The sequence below is a fragment of the Rhinatrema bivittatum genome, chromosome 9 (assembly GCF_901001135.1).
Source record: "Rhinatrema bivittatum chromosome 9, aRhiBiv1.1, whole genome shotgun sequence".
In the NCBI taxonomy this organism is placed as follows: domain Eukaryota; kingdom Metazoa; phylum Chordata; class Amphibia; order Gymnophiona; family Rhinatrematidae; genus Rhinatrema; species Rhinatrema bivittatum.
The window spans coordinates 83,521,157-83,535,753 of NC_042623.1; the positions used below are offsets into that span (position 1 = coordinate 83,521,157).

General features: G+C 41.3%; 1 protein-coding gene across 4 annotated transcripts in view; it reads left to right on the forward strand.

The window, feature by feature from the left end:
- The window catches only part of GRM8 (glutamate metabotropic receptor 8), a 1,288,815-nt gene that overhangs the window by 1,091,430 nt on the left and 182,788 nt on the right, over positions 1-14,597 (forward strand). The window lies entirely within an intron of this gene.

The window sequence follows — 14,597 nt, forward strand, 5'->3', positions numbered from 1 at the left end:
AGGGTTCTGCATTGTCAGCCACTTTGTTCAACATTTATCTCACCTCCTTCTGTCAATGCCTCAAAAGACTCAGGGGTAGATTTTCAAAGGGGTACGCGCGTACCCCCCAAAAACCTACCCCAAACCCCCCTGCGTGCGCCGAGCCTATTTTGCATAGGCTCGGTGGCGTACGCAAGCCCCGGGACGCGCCTAAGTCCCAGGGCTTGCATGGAGGGGCGTATCGAGGGTGTGTCGGGTGGCGTGCCGCGAGTGACGTGGCGTTTCGGGGGCGGGCCCGGGGCGTGGTGCCAGCCCGGGGGCGTAGTTGAGGCCTCCGGACCAGCCCCTGGGTCGGGTGATGGCGCGCCAGCAGCCCGCTGGCGCTCGATTTACGCCTGCTTTCCGCAGGCGTAAATCTGCCAACAAAGGTAGGGGGTGGGTTTAGATAGGGCCGGGGGGGTGGGTTAGGTAGGGGAAGGGAGGAGAAGGTGCGGGGGGTGGAAAGAAAGTTCCCTCCGAGGCCACTCTGATTTCGGAGCGGCCTTGGAGGGAACAGGCATTGCACGCCAACCCCGGATTTTATAAGATACTCGCGGCTACGCGCGTATCTTATAAAATCCAGCGTACTTTTGTTCGCGCCTGGTGCACAAACAAAAGTACGCGCGCACGGAAATTTATAAAATCTACCCCTCAGTGTAAATTTCAATATTTACACCAATGACATTCATTGTTTTGTTTCAACTCTTCTTGGCCTGACACTTTAGCCTTTATTTCCTTATGAATTAATTTAGTTAAGTGTTGGCTTTCTAATAATAGACAAACTCAGTATATCAAAGATTGAATTAATACTCTTATCTGGTAGTAAAATTATACCCCATTACATTCCAATCTCTTTAAACTTTCAGGGAGAGACTATCCTTGGATTGGCCACTGTTGGAAATAGGATACTGGGCTTGAAGGACCCTTGGTCTAAGCCAGTATGGCATATCTTATGCTCCTATGTTGTTCTTAAGTTTAAATTGGAGATTAGTCAATAGTTAATATTTGACTTAAAATATGGTGATAGTATTTCTCCTTGCTTAGTAAAATTATACTTGGTGAAGTTCAAGATACTGTCTTTGACACATAAATTTCCTTAGCATTCAGGTAGATCAATCCCAATGAGTGGGTTATGCATCTCTGCTAGCAGATGACGACGGAGAAAAACCTGACGTCACGGCTATATAGTCCCGCCCCGACATCAGCCCGCCAGTATTCTCCATCTTCGGCAGATGGTGGACATGCATTTCCCTTCAGGGGATTGCCTGTGAGTAAAAAAAAAGAAGAAAAGAAGAAAAGTTGGAAAGGAGATGTCTGTATAGTAGGGATGTGCAGAGCAAAATTTTATGTTCATATTTTTTATGTCCGAAAGGGGGTCCCACTTGCGGCCAATATGGACATTAAAAAAATCCAATGAGTTGGGTATATGTACATATGTGCAAAAAAAAAATTTAAAACCCCCTCACCCTCCTTAATCCCCCCCCCAGACTTACCACAACTCCCTGGTGATCGAGCGAGGAGTGAGGACGTCATTTCTGCAATCCTTGGCGAGAAGCATGTGACGTCGGTGGCACGTCGAGTGACGCGGCGTCACGTGATTCCCGGCTCGTTCGCGCCGGACGGCTCGTTCGGCCCAAAAAGAACTTTTGGCCAGCTTGGGGGGGCCTCCTGACCCCCCCAAGCTGGCCAAAAGTTCTTTTTGGGCCGAACGAGCCGTCCGGCGCGAACTCGCCGGGAATCACGTGGCGCCGCGTCACTCAGACGCGGCGTCACGTGATTCCCGGCAAGTTCGCGCCGGACGGCTCCTGACCCCCCCAAGCTGGCCAAAAGTTCTTTTTGGGCCGAACGAGCCGTCCGGCGCGAACGAGCCGGGAATCACGTGACGCCGCGTCATTCGACGTGCCGCCGACGTCACATGCTTCTCGCCAAGGATTGCAGAAATGGCGTCCTCACTCCGCTCCATCACCATGGAGTTGTGGTAAGTCGGGGGGGGGGGGATTAAGGAGGGTGAGGGGGTTTATATTTTTATTTTGGCTCAACAATCGCGATTTCCCACATATCGAACATATCTATGTTCGATATGTGGGAAATCCGATCGTTTATGTCGAATCAATTTTTTAAGTAAAAAAAAAAAATGAGTTGCGTTTCACTAATGCGGTCAATCCAAATGCACACCCCTACTGTATAGTACCTCTTGCCTCCTGAGGTGATACCATGCAGAACCTTTTTCAGTAGAGTGCTTCAGTCCGGTAGCCTTGACTGGCTTGGACCTAAATTCCAATTAGCGATTGCAGGCCAAGAGAAGCTCAGCAATAAAGGCTTTAACCCTTTCCCCACATAGCTGGGACAAGTTCCTGCTCTCAGCTAGGAAATTCTGAACTCAGGTAAAAGATTTTAATTAAAAAAACAAAAGAGTCAGCAACAGGAAGACAGCAGAAGAAATGTCTGTTTCCTCGGCATTCAGCTTTGTAATCAGCATTGATGCTCTGAATTGCAAATTATAAACCTGTGAACAAAATAAATAAATAAATAAAGGCCCAACTAACCCTTTTACCAAGTATGCATTAAAAAAGTAGGTGCGTTGAGGCATGGATTGAAGTATAGTTGAGGTATGGTTTGAGGTATGGTTGAGGTATGCTCTTTTATAAGTAACATACATGTAAATGTAATTAAGAATGTGCAAACTATTTTATAACTGCTTGTTAATGAGCTGCTTCGCATGGATTTGCCAAATTCATGCACACAAATTGCATGCAAAGCAGTTCATTGTAATAGGGGAGGGATTCTGGGCAAGACCATGCAAAATATTGTGTTTATCATGCGATATTACCTCAAAAGGGTTCTATCACATGATAAAGCATATGCTGTTTAACACACTTTAGAGCTCTATTGAGGCTTAATGCATCTCCCAGTTAGATTGAAAGTCTTCTGAGGATTGGCAGATACCTACGGTACTTCAATGTAATTCATGTTGAAGTACCCGAAAAAAAAGTAGAATAGAAATAAAAAATATTATATAAATAAAACATTTGTAAGTAGAAAAGGGAATGCATGGTATCTGTCTGTTCCCACACAATGATTTCCTCATTTGGTATTCTATTGATACCAAATTTTCAAAATCTGTCAGAGGGATAAAGAGGAATCAGACATAGATTGTGATGACTGCATAAATAAGTATTTCAGTGGGATATTAAAAAAAAACTCAAAATGTGGCTGTTCCAACAAGCTTACCGCCTTTCCCCCCATCCCACGCAGAAAAATATCCTACAGCAAGCGAGTAACAAGTAGAGTAGCTGACCTGGTACCCCCTCGTCGAATATGATTAAGAATGCTGTAAATATACTGTACATTGTAGTTATTTTATTATATACAATGTACATTGTAGTTATTTTATGATAGTTCTATTTATTTATATTTACTCAGTTGTTTCTGCTATCCAGTCTCAACAATATTTACTGTTACTGTAATTGCATATGTTACCCCTATTTTAGTTACTTTGTTATTAACTAATTATCCCCAACTGTTACTTGTAAGGGCCCTGCCCAAAAGTTATTTGTTCGATGTAAACCGATACGATGTGTGAACGGCTATCGGTATAGAAGAGACGTTAAATAAATAAAATAAATAAATAAATAAATATTAATCAATACAATGGTATATACGAGAGTGAATATTATGAAGGTGGCAAGAAGCAGATGTTTAAACAAAAAGATGGCAACTTTCAAACAACTCTGCATGGCCCCATATATGTGCATGTATGGCTGCACAGAGATCTAATACAGAAATTTATAATCTGTGCATATCAGGTACTTGCAGATTATAAAATACACATATGTCTACTCCCTAAAGCATGTATGTATGTTTCCTTACATGGAATATCTGCAGTAAATTAAATGCATGTACTTTTCCTAAGTATTTTAAAAACATACATGCGTATAATTTATGCATTAAAAAGTTGTAACTTGATCATGTAAAATCCCATTTTATCGTTGGAAATTGGTATATTTTTAAACAAGCACACGAAACTGAAATTACCAGTTTGCTGAAACTTTCACTGGTTCACCCACTCCTTCTCCAGGTCATCAAGACCCTCCTAGTTCTTTACTCTGAACTCCTTCCAATTTATCTAGACCTCCCACGCAACCAATAATAGATGAGTCTGATGTGAATTGTGCAAGATAATTAGCAGGTGTAAAATTATACAAATAAGTTGCTAAATGTACTCATGTAAGTTTCTTATAAAATAGCAACTTGTGGGTGTACCTCTTGACCCTGCCCTGGAATGTCCCTAGATCACCCCTTTTTTTGCATGCTTAAATGTGTGAGTGATATGGAAAATATATGCATAATTTTGATGTTTATAAAAAAGTGTGTACACCTTTACAGGCTACTTAACACACACTAATTTGATAAGTATAAATGTTTTGAAAATTCACCCCAAAGAATTCAGGGTATCTGAGTTTTGACTCTAGATGACCTTCAGGTTATATATGCAAATGAGAATCCTAAATTGAGAATAAGATATAATTGTGCCTCAGTTTGGTATTTCTGACTTGGGGGACTATTTAGTATTAAGCAGCACTAATTTGTAAATACACAATATAAGCCACATTTGATGTTTAATCAGCTGTTAAAAACATACTAATGATTGTTATTCTTAACATTCACACAAGTGTTACTGATAATGTAAAAAAATTGGTGGAACAGGAAGAAAATATTAATGAGCTTCATCACATGCAAATGCATAGGAAGAAACTAATTAATATGAAAATATATTCATGCAGATCATAATAAACTGTGATTTGCGGCAAGCCTCAGAAGGCTAACTACATCTTAAGAAATGCAGTTAACTTAATACCAAGAGCGTCAGAAGGCTTATGTACCTATGAATGCATTCTGTACCCCCTCCTAGGGTCGTCAAGAACCCCCCACCCACACACACACAGAAGGGGAAAAGGGGAGCCTCACGTTAACTGGTGCCATTTTGTATTTTGGCACCAGCTGGGTAGAAGTAATTGGATAAGGAGCAGTTTTTGGGGAGTAGCAGAAGCCGCTTATGTGAGGGGAATCTTTTTTTGAAGTCAGGAGGGGAGGTGGGCTTTATGGACAGGGGTCAGGACTTGCTAAGTGGAGTGGGGGGGGGGGGGAGGGCATTTTCTTTTGAGAGGAAAGGTGGATCTCTGAGGAGGAAATATGTGCCAGAGGGAACACTCAGAGATTACTGTCTTTTTCTGCATTATAGGCTGAGTGCCTACTAACACATTACCCTACACCTGGGAATGTATTTATTTATTTATTTATTTATTTAAAAACTTTTTTAACCGGCATTCGTAGGGACACATCATGTTGGTTTACAAATAACTGAGAAAGGAAGGAAATTACAATGAACAGGGGAAGGGGTTAACTGGGTGATATACAAAGAAGAGGAGAGGAGAGTCAAACAGGCAGCGTTACAAAAGAACCAATATACAAGTTAATTGGCATGTGCACTTGAGATATTTAGTATATGAAACTTATTTACAGTAGGACAGGGCAGGTGGCACGTAAGAATGATTAAGGGGGGGGGGTAGGTAGGGAGGGAGGGGAGGCGGGGGGAGGTGGGGGTGGGTGGGAACCGGGGTACAACGGTGATAGTTTTCAGGGCGAAGTTTGATGGTGGTGTGGGGGAGAGGAGAGTCAAACAGCAGCGTTACAAGGTTAATTGGCATGTGTACTTGAGATATTTGGTATATGAACTTATTTACAGTAGGACAGGGGCAGGGTGCACGAAAGAATATTAAGGGGGGGGGGAGGGAGGGAGGGGAGGTTGGGGGTGGTGGGAACCGGGTACAAACGGTGATATGTTGTTAAGGGAGAAGTTGATGGTGGTGTGGGTGGAATAGGCAATAGGATAAAGGAGAGGTGGAGTGAGGTAGGAGAAAGGGGAATGGGAGAAAGGTAGTGGGTTAGGTTGGGATTGAGGTGGTTCAGGAGGACATTGGTTAGGATTGGGTGGATTGGGGTATGCTTGTTTAAAGAGCCATGTCTTGATTCCTTTTTTGAAATGGCTCAGAGACGGTTTCTAAGCGGGAGTTTGACAGGTAGGGAGTTCCAGAGGGTAGGGCCCGCAATGGAGAAGGCTCTATCCCTGGTAGCGGTAAGGAATGTATGTATCTTACTGCTGCTGCTAAAGTATATGCATTTCCGGCCATTTGAAACATGCAGTAGTAGGTGAATGTGGAATTCACTAAAGAGTGAAATTTCAAAGGAGTTATGCACATAAATGTAGCATATATCATAGCAATTTTCAAAGCTCATTTATGTGTATAAGTCTATTTACACATGTAAAATCTTTTAAAAGTTATCTCCTAAGAAATTAATTTTCAAAGGAGTTGCATGGATAAAAGCAGCTTATATCATAGCAATTTTAAAAAGCCCATTTACGTGTGTAAAGTCCATTTACATATGTAAAAATTCTGTGAAATTTCAAAGAAATTGCAAGTATAAATGTAGCAATTTTCTAAAGCCTATTTACATATATAAAATCTTTTGCAATTTACTTTCCAAGTACTTAGTGCCCATTAGTAAATCCCATGTTCATGAGGGGAAATAAAGCACATTTTTATTATGTGTGTGCTTATTGTATATCGCCTAGGCCTAACAGTGTTAGGCAATTAATAAATTTTATAAATGAAAACATAAAAAATGAGCATTAAAGCATGTTTTTATCATACTTTATGTCCTTGAGAGAAGTCATTCTTAGGGAGGAAGTTTGAGAGAAAGCAATTAGTTTATTAGAGCCGTATAGTGATAAAGAACAACATAGAAAAAGACTGTACAGTTGTCAAAGATTTATTCATTTCACTATCATCAGTACGGAAGTTTTAGTTAAAACTGAACTGAACATAAAAGGGCCTTTAAGGGTATTTAACCTCCTATTTGCTGATCTCGATTGTAATTTAAAGTTTTTACATATAGGTGGTTATTTCATCTTGTATCATTTTGTTTTGTTGTTATGTTTTTTATTTTATTTACTATTGCTTATTTTTTTATTGTGATGATTCTGCATTTGATTGTGTTGTACATCTCTCTGGTTCCTCTGTAGAAGGAGCAATTTACACATGTAGCAATAAATAACATTGAAAAGAAAAAGGAAGAGTCTGATGAATCCCCAGGATTTTCTGACTGAATTGTGGTGTTCTTATAGGATGACGTTGGAGACCATATTAGAAGATATCTTCATGGTAAAGGGGCAGAAGGAGCTAATGAGCTATCACCTCCAGAAATAATATATATTCTAGCATTTTGTTTTACATGAAGCAAATAAAAATCAATTTCCTTCACTTACCGAGTCCCACTCTTTGTGCAGGCGTGCTTTCATTCTGCAAAGAGAAATCCAATTAGAATGAATGCAATTCAAATTTCTGTAGTTTAAATTCTAGTTTTTTCTGACAATGTATATAACTTGCAGAGAGGTAAAAAAAGTTAAATCAACTAATTAGATTGATCAAACTGACATTCTACTGTCTATCATTCATCTGCAGGAGATATACGCTTATAACCATTATGGTTTTAAACTGGCACTCTGGGAATGCAATATATAATAACTTCAGATTCTCTGGATTGTAACTCCTTACTGGTCAAGGTGTCTTCAGATTTCATAATTCAATGTATTGCCTTTATGGTTACTTTTCTCAGAAAATTTGTAACTAGTTACCAGAGCTATTTACAAAGTATCATAGATATTTATTTATTTATTTATTTATTAGCAAAATTGCAATTAAAATGTGTTAAGAAAACAGATTTTTAGTAGTTTATTTTTAAGACATATGTGATTGAAATTAAGATATTTATTACAGACAATGTTAGTAGAGTGTCATTTTTATTTTTTCACTAATCCAAAGGCTGTGATGCTGTTGGTAATATAAAATATCCTATTTTGCACTTAATTACGTTTTCAAATAAAATACAACCTTGATGTTTAACTATAATAAAAATGATCTTAAAGCTAAGTTTATAAAATTGTTTAATGAAACAAAGCTTAAAGGTGAATTTTAAAAGCCCGGTACACAACAAAATCGGGGAATGCACACACAAATTGGGCTCATGCGTGCCCACCGAATTTTAAAAGCCATGTGTATCTCCCGCTGCCTGCACATCTCACTTGATTTTGAAAAAGGGGCGAGGTGTGGGCATGGTCTGAGTGGGGCATAGGCGTTTTGAGGCATGGTCAAGAGATGTGCATGTAAATAATTACGCGCCAAGGTCCACTACCACATAACTTTACTTCTGCTATGGAAGGAGATGCAGCTTAAAAAAATAACAGAAATTAGGTATTTCTGCAGGGCTTAAAGAATCTGGGGGAACTTGGAGGAATGCAGGCTTTCAAACCAGAGGACCTAGCTTTTAACTGGGCGAATTGGTGAACGAACTGGTGAAACTGGCAATGGCATGGACGCACGCCCATAAAAAAAATACCCTGATTTACAAAGCAGAACTGGGGTTTGTGTGTCTAGGTGCATGTGCCCCCGGCCAGGCTGTTTTATAATGTATGTGCATATATGTACATAAGTTCTAAAATGGCTGCATGTATCAAGGGAATTATAACTGTGCTATAGAACTAGAGTTTTAACCTGACCAAGGTGATCCAGTTTTGGGTTTGCCCTTTCTATCTATTGACTTGTAGTCCTGCCTTTCCTAGGAAAACTAGAAGTACAATTTTATGGATGGAAGGGAGACAATCTCTCAGATGTGGTTAGAATAGGTGGCATTTCCATCAGGTAAGAGGCTTAGAAATGACAATGTATTCATTTAAAGGTGAATTTTAAAAGCCCGGTGTGCACATTAATTAGGGGATGTGCGAATAACTCAGGCTCGCACACATCTAGTGGATTTTAAATGCCAGCCACTTACACGTCTCTCTCCCGCAACACGCACATCTTGAAAATATTCAAAAAGGGGCAGAGCGTTGGCATGGTCTGGACAGGGCAAGGGCATTTTGAGGCATGAAGCTGAGATGTGCGCATAAATATTTATACAACCCAGTGCACGTCGAGGTTCCTTGCCGTATAACTTTACTTATGCTATGGATGATGTGTAAGTTGAAAAATAAAGAAAACTAGGCAGATCTGTGGGGTTTTAAGGGTCAAGACTAACTGGGGGGAATGAGTTTGGAGTACTTATCTCTTAACTGGGCAAGCTGGGGACGAATCTGTAAAACTGGGAATAGTGTCGGTACACGACCCTTTTAAAATTCCCCAACTCATATGGTAGACGCGGGATTAGTGCACCCATGCATGCAGCCATGTAAAATGTGGAACACATGTGAACGTAGCCAGGATGTTTGATAAAATGTGCACATATTTATTTATTTATTTATTTAACACTTTTCTATGCCGACCTTCATGAAAAAAAATTTCATATCAGATCGGTTAACTTGCATTTTATAACTTGCACATATACATGTGCAAGTTATAAAATGACCACATCCCTGAGCAAGGGCCGATGTATGCACACGTGTGTGCCTGCGCGCCTGCGTGCCGGTTTAAAAGTTACCGTCACTTTATACATTTCTGTTCTTCCAGCCACCACTGTATTTATAATCCCATAGCAGCATTTGTATAGCCTTTTGCTTCTTTATTTATATCAGCTTATCTTCTCTTCTTTTTTTGCTCTGAATGGGAAGGATAATTTTAAAGGCAATTTTTAGCTGGGTAACTAGATACCTGGCTAGATTGCCTAGGGTGATAATTGCCCCTCACAGTGGCTAAGACATATGCAAAGTTTTCACAACACACATACTTTGAACCAGATGAGTGTTCCCGGGGGATACATTTGGATGAGGAAGTAAACAATGTGCATACATTTAGATTTTGAAATGTATGTGTGGAATGTTTCCACCACTCTGCTTGTTTAATGGAATGTGCTTACCGAACTTACAGAAAATTTCTGCTTCATTTGTTTCAGTTTATTTGTTTGGAGGGGGAAGGTATTATGTCATTTTTTAATTTAATTTCATTTAGTTTCTTTTTCATTTTCATTATCAGTGTGTGTTATTTGCAAATAGCATGTACTGCATGCATTGAGTGCATACACAATTGATTAAGGGGTCTAGAGTGTTTTTAGCAATGCCAATTAACTCTGCTTCCAAACTTTTAACCCCACCAAAGGGTTGCCCCTATCCTCCCACCCCTCAGATCCCTTTTATAGCTTCCCCAATTCAAAGGGGACAGGACCAATCCCATATTGCTTCTGCCCATCCAGTGTCACACTTTAATATGGCCCCAGTGTAACTAATGCTGGCATCATTTTGAAGTATGGCATCTGACCCTTGTGTCTGAGGTAAGCTAGAGTGGGGAAAATAAGAGGGTGAGGAGATGGAGAGCAACACTGGAGAGGGCTTTTTAAAAATTGTGTGTGTATGTGGGGGTGGGGGGGAACAGAGTTAATTAACAGCTTGTTGGAATTAATTTAGGTTTGGTGCATGCTATTTGCAAATTGCTTGCACTAACATGTAACAGACAAGAACAATCCAAATTTTGTTTCTGATTTTGTGTTATTTCATTTAGAAAGACATAAAAATAACATGAAAAATATTGACAGTTCTTACATCATTTGAAATGATTACACATAACTAATTGTTTCCCCTTGAAAATGGAACAGTAGCTTGTATATTTGGCCAGGCCCAGCATGACTGGGTGTGCATTCCGTGCATTTGCATGGATCGGCACACCCAGGGAGGCGGTGGATGGTGGCAGCAAGAGAGGCCGTGAGCTACCGGCTGGTTAGGCTATGCCATCGGCCCGCAGCCTTACCTGCTACTGTATGGCCTGCCCGCCCGCAGACAGCTTCAGTTCTCTCCTCCTCCAAGCAGGAAGTATGGGTGGACCTGCAGCAGCACTGCTGCTTAAAAGAAACCTGCACCATGGCTTAGGAAGAGGAGAAGAGCAAGGAAGGCCCAGCAGCAAAAAATAAAGTGAGCCAGAGCCTAGGAAAGAGAGAGAGGATAGTAGATATGAATGGGGGGGGGGGGGGGCAAGTAGTGGAAGAGAGAACTTGGAGGGAATGTGCTGGGGAGAGAGTGGGGATCATCTGGTGTGGAGGGGGGGGGAGAGAGAGAGAAATGGGGATGGGCTGGAGGAGAAATCAGTGGGGTGATGAGAGGGATGTGGGGGATGGGCTGTGGGGAAAGGGAAAGACTTGTGGGAATGGGCTGCTGAAAGAGTGATTGGATAGTAGGAAAGACTGGTGAGGATAGGCTTGGGGGAGAGACCGGTGGGTAAGAGAGATTGATAGGGATGGACCAAGGGGATACAGTGTGGGGGACAGACTGGGGAAAAGCATGGCGGTGATATGAGGGGGATATAATAGAAGTCTTTAAAATCATAAGAGATCTAGAATGGGTAAATGTGAATCAGTTATTTACTGTTTCGGATAATAGAAGGACTAGGAGGCACTCCATGAAGTTAACAAGTAGCACATTTTAAACTAATCGGAGAAAGTTCTTTTTCACTCAACGCACAATTAAACTCTGGAATTTGTTGCCAGAGGATGTGGTTAGTGCAGTTAGAGTAGCTGGGTTTAAGAAAGGTTTGGATAAGGTCTTGGAGGAGAAGCCCATTAACTGCCATTAATCAAGTTGACTTAGAAGTAAATTTTAACATTTAAGAAAAGAAAATGTTATAATTTGAAAAATTATAAATAAAAAAAAAAAAAAAAAGAAGTAAATTTTAAATTGGCTAAATAGGGTTTACATGCATGGCCGGGCCTTGCGCAAGCTGCACGCATTTTACAATGGGCCCGGCCATGCGCATAAACCCGGTATATGCAGAAGTGCCAGGCCTCTTCAAAGGGGCGGGCCAGGGGGCGGGCCAGGACAGTGCCCTTTGATGCTGTCCCAGGGAAGCATGTGCCAGAAGCCAGCTGGCGCCCAGATATTACTTCTGCTCCAGAGGTGCAGTAAGTACTAAAATAAAAAATCTGGGGATAGTTAGATTAGGTTTAGGGGGCAGGGAGCAGAGGGGAAGAGAGAGGAAGGTTAGGTAGGGGAGTAGGGAAATTTCTCCTAGTCCGCTCCTTAATTGAAGCAGACTGGGAGGGAACTGGGGGAGGCCCGATTGCGTCGCTCCTTGTATTTTGTGAAAATCCCCCCCCCCCCCCACCGCATGCACTGCCCGTACATGCATGCGCAAATTTTAAAATCTGCGCGTAGCCATCAGATTTTATAACATGTGCACGCCGGCGCCCACATGTTATAAAATTGGCATGTCCAAGTGCGTGTGCTAGGAACCATGCACAAATGGACGCATGAGCCACTGCTATTACTGGCATCAGAAGTATGGGATCTTCTTAGTGTTTAGGTACTTGCCAGGTACTTGTAGCCTGGATTGGCCACTGTTGGAAACAGGATGCTGGGCTTGATGGACCCTTGGTCTCACCCAATATGGCAATTTATCTTATGTTCTTATGAAGGGAGAGAGATCACTGGGTACATAGGGAGGGATTTGAGTCAGGTCTGCACCACTGAAGGGACAGGGTGGAAAGAAGATTGGCACATCACCCCCATCCACCCCATCCAGCCCTTCCCAGCATCCCTCATTCCTCCCCCTCCTCATACCTACCACTAATCGAGTCTCTTTATTTCTTACATAATCACCCTGAGCACCGACTCCTCAATTTCTGTGTCAATTTCTGGAATTTTAATTTATTAAAAATGCACATTTCACACTTTCTCAGGCCAAATAGCATTCAGAGTGGATTTCAGTCAATTACTACCATAAAATTTGTAATATGATAAAAACAGAATGACCACAGCAAAATACAAACACATAAGAAGAAAAATTCTTGTATCAGCTCTGATACAGTTCCATAAAATAGGAGAATAAGGGTGTCATATCTATTGCTGCCACCAATAAAAGCACCCAAATATGCTTCTGGCAGTGCGCCCGTGCACAGCTTCCACTACCTCCCTACCCTCCCCCCCCCCCCCCCCCCAAGCAGAAGATCAGGCAAGCCGTATGGCTCGAAGATAGCAGGAGGCCCTCGAGGCCATAGTGAAGCTCATCCCACCATGGCCCAAAAACAACAGGAGACCATGATGTGTGTGTGAGCTTGTATGCATGTATGCATGTGACGTGTGAATGAGTGAGAGCCTGTTTGTGTGTGTATCTGGTGAGGTTCTCTGTGTGTGTGTCTGTGTGATAGCCTGTGCATGTGTATGTGTGTGTGTGTGTCTGTGTGTGTCTGTGACTGTGTGAGAGCTTCTGTGTGAGAACCTGTGTGCCTGTGAATATGTCTGCATGAGAGCTTGTGTGTTTGTGTATGTTTAGTGCCTGTGAGAGTCTATGTGTGACATATAGGCTCTCAGGCACACACGCACACACACACACACAATGTATCTGTGAGGGTGAGGGAGAGGCAGCCTGTGTATATTAGAGAGAGGGAGTATGTGAGAGAATGAATGTGTTATTGTGTATGTGTGTGAGGTAGAAGATAAAATTTGTGCAGCCCTACCACCTCCAATCCACAACAATCTCAGGGTGACTGGAAATCAGATCCCAGGTATGGAGAGCAGATTTTTAAATATTTATTAGTTTTAATTATTGGGTGTAATTTGATGATTCTGCTCTTTTGAAATTTTATTCTTGGGGGGAAGGGGGGAATTGAACATTTTTAATTGGATTTTTTATTCATCAGAAATTTGAAATATTTTTGGTATTTGGGGAATTTTTGATATTCTATTCATTAAGTGGTTTGAAATATTTTTATGAATATGACTTTACTATTATGATTAATGTTTTATATTTCTTGATTTTATTTAATGTTTTATGAAGAATGGTAATGTTTCTTTTTTTCCATTGTTGCTCTGCATATAGAGACTGGCTTGTTGTGGGTTCCAGTTCAGTTCTTGTCAGCATGTTTTGTTTATACTTTCTGATCTCTTTATTCTGTATTTGGTCAGGGTCTCTCTGTGTTCTGCACATGTGGCCAAAGTGAGGTATTTTGCTAGCATGTCATTTCTGTGTAGGCATCTATAACAGCCTGGTTTCCTAATAAGAGCTTTTATTGGTGTTCTAAGGCCTGGTGTAATATTGGTGTTCTAGGTCCTGGTGTTGCCTTTTCATAGAAAAGTTGTTAGGGTTGTTTTAGTATGGGAAGTTTACTGTATTGTAATAGTAATTCTTGTTTGTTCATGGCCTTTTGAGAGGCCAAGCTCACACCAATACGCATTACAAAATGCCTAATTTCATAGGAGCTCCAAGTGTCTTTTTTGCAGAGTTTTCTGGTTGGCACCATCAGAGTGCATGTAAATATAATATGCATGTTGTAAGTGATATTTGTGCCTCAGATGACGTGAATGTTCTTTTTTTATGTAAAATGTGTTATAAATGCATTATTTAATTGAGTGTGTCTGTAAAGGTTGTGGGAGGGAGTGTGTGTGGGTGGGGGCAATGGCGAGTGTGCAAGGCTGTATGGTTTGCCTAGCGTACCTAAATATACTTCCTTATCCATGAAAGATTGCAGGACAGAGCTGGGTTTTATTTGATGGGCCCGGGACAGACACTGAATGAATGGGGGGCAGCACAGTACTTTTTCACACA